This window comes from Saccostrea cucullata, unplaced genomic scaffold (genome assembly GCF_032062105.1).
Source record: "Saccostrea cucullata isolate Sc308-1 unplaced genomic scaffold, CSIRO_AGI_Scuc_v1 ctg2770, whole genome shotgun sequence".
Classification (NCBI taxonomy): domain Eukaryota; kingdom Metazoa; phylum Mollusca; class Bivalvia; order Ostreida; family Ostreidae; genus Saccostrea; species Saccostrea cuccullata.
The window spans coordinates 35620-44624 of record NW_026935070.1 but is presented as its reverse complement, the minus strand read 5'-3'; positions in this window follow the sequence as shown (position 1 = coordinate 44624).

Here is a 9005-nt window from a genome sequence, read left to right as displayed (position 1 = left end):
ATCGAAGCATCCTGGGGTATTGTAGATTTCAAATTGTTCAAATCATGACCCCCAGGGGTCGCAATATGTATTAAAAGAGGGAAATCTGGTAAAGAACAGAATGGTCAAAGCTTCTGAGCGATGTGGCTCATGGGCCTCTTGTTATCTTGTCTGATTTAGTAAGTGATTTGGATTGTGAACTTTTTGTACTCACTTGATTAAGATCAAACAGATGTGACATGTTTTGTAAGTTCTTTTCATGTCATTGTTGTGCAGTATATTTGTCCAAATGACAATTGCTGGAAAGGCTAGAATATGCATTATTATAAAATTTCAATGATCAAATATTGCTGATTTTCTTAAAATTTAGTTATATTCACATGTATTTGTTAAATTATCAGTGTTTGATTTCACATTGTATGACATATCATTGAAAAGCAGCAACTGGGATCTGATTTTTATCAGATTGACAATTACTTGAACAAAATTTAATTCAGCTAATATGTCATGGTTTACATGTCTATGACCATGAGGTGCCAAATATATAATATAAAAATGTATATCATGATTGTATATTTGGAAATTTTAATCAAAAAATATTTGTCATAAGAATAACTGACACCATTTAATAGGGTAATGTGAGACTGTAACAAATCTTTTTTCTGAAGAATTTTTCAACAGTACGAAACAGTCCGGGCGGCTTAGACACGGCTCAAGCACGGATTCCGTCTCCAGAAATCCATGCTTTAGCATTCCGTGCTTCTATGTAAATTATGTATAGAAAGCCGTGGTCGAGGCACGGACACGGCACGGGATATTGGCCGATATATTTAAATGAGATCACACGGTTTAACAAAACCCGCGTCAGAAAGCTGTGCTAGTTTCCATATATGGATTCTGTTAAACCGTGTGTGAAACCCGTGTCCTTTTCCATATATGGAGACACGGATTTTTGGAAACCTGTGTCAAAAAAAACCGTGCCGTATACCATACACTGTATAAGGAGTCACGGGATCTGTGCATTTGTTTAGATCTAGGTCATGGCCTTTAGAGAACCCCCTGATGTAACTGTGGATGCCAAAATGGTGACTGAAACCAAACACATTGCTTTACATTAATGCTTAGTTTTAGAATTTCAAAAGTTAAAAATCTTAAATATGAATGTGTCCATTTACTGTCTATTAAAGATTAACTTTATCAGTTACAATCCATGCTAGTTTTTAATTAAGATTTTAATGATAATGTACAATATTAAATTGTAATTTAATCTAGTAGCTAAGTTTGCACAATCTGAGAAAGAATTTAGTTTAAATAAAACTTTCACAGTGATGTCTGTCATTAAATATACACTTTAAAGGATTAGTGAAAGTCCAACTCAAGTCATTCAAATAAACCTAAACTATTTCATCATGTTCATTGTCAACATTGCAATACAGAAGATCATGAAAATTAAAAAAAAATGACTTATTTATTCTAGATTACACTTACTGCATCTTGTTCAAAAAGTGAAGAAATTATCCCATACCGACATAAATACAATTCCAACTGACATCTGTTAGTTAAATATCCTTTAAATAGAGCAAAAAGACACATTGACTTAGCTCATGACCACGAATCCCTCCAATTTAATATTCAAATAAAGGAAGTTATGATTGAGCATGCTCAGTAAAAAGCCGTGAGATATAAATAAATAATTCGAAGCAAAACTCCCCTGAGCTAAAAAACCGTCTCCCAGGGACACAGATTCCATGCCTTCACACGGGTTTCTGTGAGTGAGGATTCCTCGCTTTCAGACACGGAAGCCGTGTCCGTGTCTTGGACATGCAGAACCCGTGCGGCTTTTTAAAAACCCGTGCAGATTCCGTGTCTTAGCCGTGCCCAAGCCGTGCCTATTCCGCCTCGAACTTTCGTACAGGTAGATACATTGTTCATTAAGATTGGTGTGATAATAAAATTTTGAACTTGCATGTATTAGTGAAATGTCCATCTGTAATTTTTATACCATGTTGATAAACATTTGAAACAAAAAAAAGTAATTGCGCATGTGCTCAAAGGTTATGTACCATAAACTGATAGTTATACATACAAACGTAATTTTGAATAAATCCCAAAACATAAAATAAAAAATTGTAAGATGCCTGAAAATGATTATGAATACAGTATACATGTTTTAATAAAAAATGAAAGTGTTGCTGATATCATTATCTTATTCATTTGTGATTTTAACTAATTTTAGCTCTCTATGTTGTGTTGCAGTTTCCTTTGAGATGACCCCTTTTCATACTATAAATATAATGATTTCATCAATACATTATATAACTTTTAAATAAATGTTAACATGTAACACAAATATGTTTAAAATTGTTCACAAGTATTGGTAAAATTTGTTGCCAATCTCATCATTTTGTCATTTACATTTTTTTAAATGCATTTCATGCCATATAACTCCTTTACCTTTGTTACATTTTCGCACAATACAGATTTTGAGACGCCCCCAGTTCATATTTTCAAAGGCAAAACCCCATTTTCTTTATGAATTTTAAAAGAGAATAGAATTTTGAATGTTATATGAAAATTACAGAATTTTCCACCATCTGTAATTTTTTTTGTATAAAAAACTGTGAAAAATGGCAACTTTTCCTATATAATTATAGATATTTCATGCAAAATTCTAATAAAATGTATCATATTTTGAGATGGTCCCCATTTTACTGCAATAAAGGGAACATTATGTTATTTTCACATTAATATATTGCCTATGTGATTAAATGTATCCATAATTAAAATCAGCATATTCCACCATACAGATTTTAATTTACTCAACTAGATTGGGCCTCGCATGCAAAAATGTTTGAATGGGATATATTTAGCAAAGTAATTTAATTACATGTAAATATAATTAAAATAATCAGTCCTGAGATTCATTTAGAAAATTATATTTAAAAAATTTCAATTGTAAAAAAAAAATCTTTGATTTTATTTCTAGGATTCAGCTGCATGGGAGTCAAGATATCCAGCTGACGAGGTAATTGTAACAACATTTAGATGTGATTAAGTTAAAAACCACTGACATTTATTCAGAAAATGATAAAATATCAATTGAAAATGATTTAATTTTTAATTTAAATTTATAATATACATCTAGATCCTTCATAAAAAATCTTATAAATGTTAGTCTCATTTATTTTTGATAAAGTTATTTTTATTTGGGTCATATTTTTCCAATATAAAATGTATCTACTACTAATTAATTCCTTTGCCCGTGTGGCTCAGAGCGACTACTCTATTGACATGGAGTGGAGTAAGGAGTGTTTGCTTACGTCATTGGTTCGAATCCCACTGTGATACGTGGAGACCGGTCTTTCGAATGAGACCATATTTATAACCAAGATCCATTAGCCCAGTAGGTGATCCCTCACTTCTCACTGGCCCTGAGTGCTTACTACTAGTATATGACAAAAATTGCAACCACAGGCAAATAGTTATAGCGTCTCCATATGATCAAACATTCCCCGGAGCCATGTTAAACAACAAAAACTTAAACAAACTAACAAAAAAAAATAAATTCTGTTTCATTAAGGGACAAAAATATTTTCTTCTGAACGACCATCAACGTGAAAGGAATATTTTTAATGAGAGAAGAGAAGGATTATTATCCTTCTCGCAATATCATTTGTATGTTTTTTAAACAAATATATACCGGTACACTTCTCCTCAAAGATTTTACACATCTTTAATTTTTTTATATTGTATATGCAGTATAAATATTAAATTTTACATTTAGATTCTGGAAATCCGATGTTCCTTTTGAAATTTTTTTACTTCCACTTTGTTTCCAAACGTTTTCTCTTCAACAGAAAATCTTTGGTTTGAACATTCGCAGTGAAGTGTCTGTTGAACATAAAAATGATGATAATTCAAATTGGTATTCAGGAACTTAAATAAAAAAGGAAATATGGCGAATAAATGAGAAAGATGAAACCGAAAAAATGCAAATGAATATTGATTTCTTACATTGAATGCATAAATGGTTACGTTTGTCTTTGTTAACTTAAAAAACACATATTACATATATAATATCAAAGCATAAATGTCTTTTAAAATCATTACCTTAAGTTTCCAAAGTGGAAGTTTTAAAGGGGAACTTATAGATTAATGGTAGGATGTCTCGACTATACGATTCTACCATTAGGTTTTTACAAATTTTATAAAACGAGCTTTCTTTGATACGATGTAGTTGAAATTTTTTAATTTGAGTATTTTTAAAAAATATTTCCTCATTTACCATACTCCTCTTTGTTTTGTCGAAATGTATTTTCTTTCATAATTTTAAGGTTCATATACCCTCTGATCACTCATATGAAATTTTTCTTTAACTTTTATGATTTTCCAAAGAAAATATATAGGCTGAATTTAATACAAACAATTATAGTATGGATTGTGGGGCAAAAAAGGCACTTAAACTTGACAAATTTATAAGGGAATAATAGACATTTGTGTCTTTAAGAGTTATCTCTCTTATCAGAGTATCAATGTATCTTAAATTCCTACTTTATAAGAACCATTCTCAGAAATGATTCAAGTTTTATATCAGAGGTGTTGGGCACATAGTCTCAAAATTTCTCCATACTCTCTTTGAAAAAAGTTTAACTAAATTCAGAAAAAAATATTTGTTATGAGTTACATTTGCCATCTCAGCATATCTTATTTGACAAATAACTTACAATGTTTTGAGCCCAATAGTTAACAAAGGCAGACAGTTTCCAAACCCCTATGTTTTAAATGCATGATCAACCATTACATACCTAACTTTGTGGTAACAAAATCTTCAGAAAGAAAAAAATGTTGACTTTTATGAAGTCATACATGTAAAAATAAAAAAAAAATTTGAATGAAATATGACTAAATTAATTAAGATAGAGCCTTGAAACATATACCAAGGACAAATTATGATATTTCATTTTGGTTGCGAAGGTTGTCATGGTTTTTATACTACAAAGAGTCTTCAAATTTAAACTCTGTATGTTTAAATCTAAAACCATCTTTTAGAGCAGCGTATTTCTCTATAACTGAAAATCAATTTTAAAATTACTGGCGTTGTCCTAATTTTTCCATTTAAAAAATCAAATCAGATCATTGCTAGGGAAATAAATACAAAATATATGATTAAAAATCGGAAAAAAATATTGTTTCCTTGCAAACGTTCTATCAAATATAGATTCCCAAACCATAGTGGTTTATATTTATGAACAGCCAAACATACTTTTAATTTTATTTCTACTATCATCCAATCTCAACTGGACGCTATAGGCTGGCACAAAGAATTAAATATTAAAATATACGATGTATTCCTAAATCGAACATTTTCCTTTCTTTGTAACCATAGTAACAGTGTTTTTCTCATCAAATTTTATCAATATATGATATTCAACATTAGTTCTACAAGATAAGAGCTATTCATGATCAAGAAGAGTTATTAAATATCTTTCTTGATTAAGGTCAAGATCTAATAAATGAAAGGTGCCTACAGATTTATCATATTTAAGAAATTAATTTCTTTAATGATGCTTTATAAATTGAGCTTCATCAAATAAGGAGTTTCGGGGCATAATTTGATACACAAGATGAAATATCATATTTTAAACTGTCAATTTCGATAAAACATGGGGAAAACTAGAAACATGTATGGAAATTGGACTTTTTTAAAGATTAGACATAGGAAATGTATCCAGATTGCCTACAGCTTCTCATAATATTCAGTTGATTTTGACCTTAAATGGCACGTAAATTCCTAAAGCAGCTAAAATAACTAAACAACTGGTACGTTGTTTCCTTGGTAATACCGCAAAGTGGTAATGAATCCCATTTTTTTCTTATGTTGTTAGTGGTTCAATTTTCTTAAGACGCATATTTGCCAGTATTGAAAACTTCATGTTTTTTCTCAACACAGTAGCATTAACTAAATACGGGTTATTGTTTTTACTTCGTTACACTGTGTTACTATGGCAACCATATAGTTTTTATCGAATAATATTGCTTATACCTATTTATTTTAGGTCAAACATTTTCATGGTTTTTCTTAGGCTGTTGATCGAGTTTTTAGCTCACCTGAGCCGAATTTTGAGCCCCCGTAACCGTGTTTGGCGTGTTACATGTATCCGATACTTTTTTCTTACCAGTTTTTGAATAGACACTAATCAACTTCTGCTTCTGACTGGTTTCTGTATTTAAAAAAATCCGTTTGCGAGTGGCAAAGCCGCCCTCGGCACGTCCCATTTTCCGTTGTTCGTCATTTTGGGAAAACCAGCGCTGTCATCTACATCTACATGGTACGTTGGTCCGTCATCTTTGACGATTACTCAACGGCGCAGCGCTTTGACAACATTGTTAGTGACATACTGAGATAGCGGGATATCTACCAGGCCTTTCCATGCCTTATAAAACATGGCGAGCTGTGCCTTGGTCCTACGGCTCTCTAAGGATTCCCACTGGAGACTGTCTAGCATGTCTGTAACACTGCTGGTATTCCTGTATCTATTTGTGACGTACCTAGCAGTTCTCCTCTGGACCATTTCAAGTCGGTGAATGTGATCCTTTGTGTGGGGATTCCATACTGAGGCACAGTACTCCAATGTGGGCCGAACTAGTGCCATATATGCCTCTGTCTTGGTATTCTCATTGGTGATTTTGAGGTTCCTACGTAAGAAGCCAAGAGTAGAGTTCGCCTTCTTAACTGTCTTATCAATATGGACCCTCCATGACAAGTTGGTAGTTATCCATACCCCTAAGTACTTGGTGGTCTCTACATTCTCCAACATCTGACCTTTCAGTGAGTAGCTGTAGAGCTGCGGGTTGCGGGATCTGGTGAACACCATGGTGTTACACTTGTCTGGATGGAAATCCATTCCCCACATTTTCTCCCACTCCTCTAGATGGTGTAGGTCTTGTTGGAGTTGTTCGCAGTCCTCCCGACTGTGTATCTGGCGATAAAGGACACAGTCATCAGCAAATAATCTCACATGGCTATTGACACAAGATGGCAGGTCATTGATGAAGATGAGGAAGAGCACAGGCCCAAGCACACTCCCTTGTGGGACTTCGCTGATGACAGGTGCGGGCTCTGATGTGGCTCCTTCCACCACCACTTGCTGGGATCTCCCAGTCAAGAAAGAGCGGATCCATACATGAGTGTTACCGCGGATTCCACTGTGGTGTAGCTTCGTGAGAAGTCTCTCATGTGGGACGCGGTCAAAGGCTTTGCTAAAGTCTAATACAACCATATCATGTTGGATACCTTTGTCCCATGCTCTTGCCAGGTCATCAAATAATGTGAGTAGTTGGGTCTCACAGCTCCTTCGTGCCCGGAAGCCATGCTGCACATCTGATAATATGCTGTACCTATCCATGTGGTTCATGATGTTACTGACCAATATGTGCTCTAACAGCTTGCAGCATATGCATGTTAAGGAAACTGGCCGGTAATTTGAGGCTTTGAATCTCTCACCTTTTTTGAAAATAGCTGTTACATTGGCCTTAAGCTTTCTCCAGTCATTTGGTACGATGCCCTCAGACAAGCTTTTACAGAACAGTTGAGTGAGGAGTGGAGCAATCTCAGCTGACATGTCCTTCAGAACTCTGGCTGGTATAGAATCAGGTCCTGAGGCCTTGTTAGGATTGAGCTTCCTCAGTAGCTTGCAGACTCCTTCCTCTGAGATCTTAATGTCAGGCATTTGTGGGGATGGTGTACCATGAGGCATGGGGATATTCTGGGTATCCTCTCTAGTAAATACTGACTCGTACTGGCGATTCAGAATATCCGCCTTGTCTTTTGCCTCAGAATGTAGTACTCCACTGTCCTTTAGTGGTGACACTCCATTGCTGTCCTTCCTCATGGCATTCACAAACCTCCAGAAGCGTTTTTGTTTATTTGGCTGCATATCAGACTCTGCGTTGCCAACTTCAATAATGTTGTTCACATAGTCCCAATATGCTTTCCTTACAGCTGTTTGTGCTTCAGATTTCGCCTGTAGGTATTTATCTCTGATCTTACTTGATTTCTTCAACTTCTGTTTTGTAAAAAGCTTGTTTCGCTTACGCATCTTGCGTTTTACCTCTTTCGTGATCCATGGCTTGTGAACCTTGTTTCTTGACATCAGCTTTGATGGGATGTGCTTTTCCATTACACCTAGAAGGGTGTCCTTGAAGAGTTCCCAACAGCTGTCTACTGACAACTCTGATATAGCCTTGGTATATGTACTGCAGAAGGTTTGTAGATCATGCCTAAAATTTTCTAGATCTGCCTTGCTGTACATGAAGACTTTCCTGGGAGGTCTCTTTGGTCGTACTGCACGCAAGCTGGATTCCACATACACTGCTTCGTGGTCCGAGATGCCAGGTATCACATCACATTTGTTGATCAGAGTGTGGTTATTCGTGAAGAATAAGACCAATATGTTTGATGTGGTCTCTGTCGTTCGAGTTGGTTCGTGCACCATCTGATTAAGGGAAAAGTCACTGGCTATAGTGATCAGTTGGTTGCACAGAGTGATGTTTGATCTACTAGGCTGTGGGCTATCTGTTGACCAGTCCATATCCGGTAGGTTAAAGTCACCACCTAACCATATGTGGGCACTACTAGGAATGCGGGTCAGGGACTGGCGGAGGACCTCCAAGTATCCACTATCTGCGGCAGTGGGAGGGCGATAGAATGAGCCAACATATAGGTCTGGGACACTTTTCACTTTGACCTTGACCCAGAGAAGTTCATGAGCTCCTTCCATTTTCAGTTCCTCCGGCATACTGCTTATATACTTATCTGCCACAAGAATGAATACACCACCACCCCGTTTACCATCTGATCTGTCTTTCCGATAGTGTTTGAAGTTGTCCGGAAATACCTCTTCAGACTTTATTCCACTGTCCAGCCATGATTCTGTGCCAAGTATAATGTCTGCTTGAGATGATTCCAGTATATTAAGCAACTGACCTTTTTTGGATCCACCCCTAACAGACTGGCAATTCAAGAC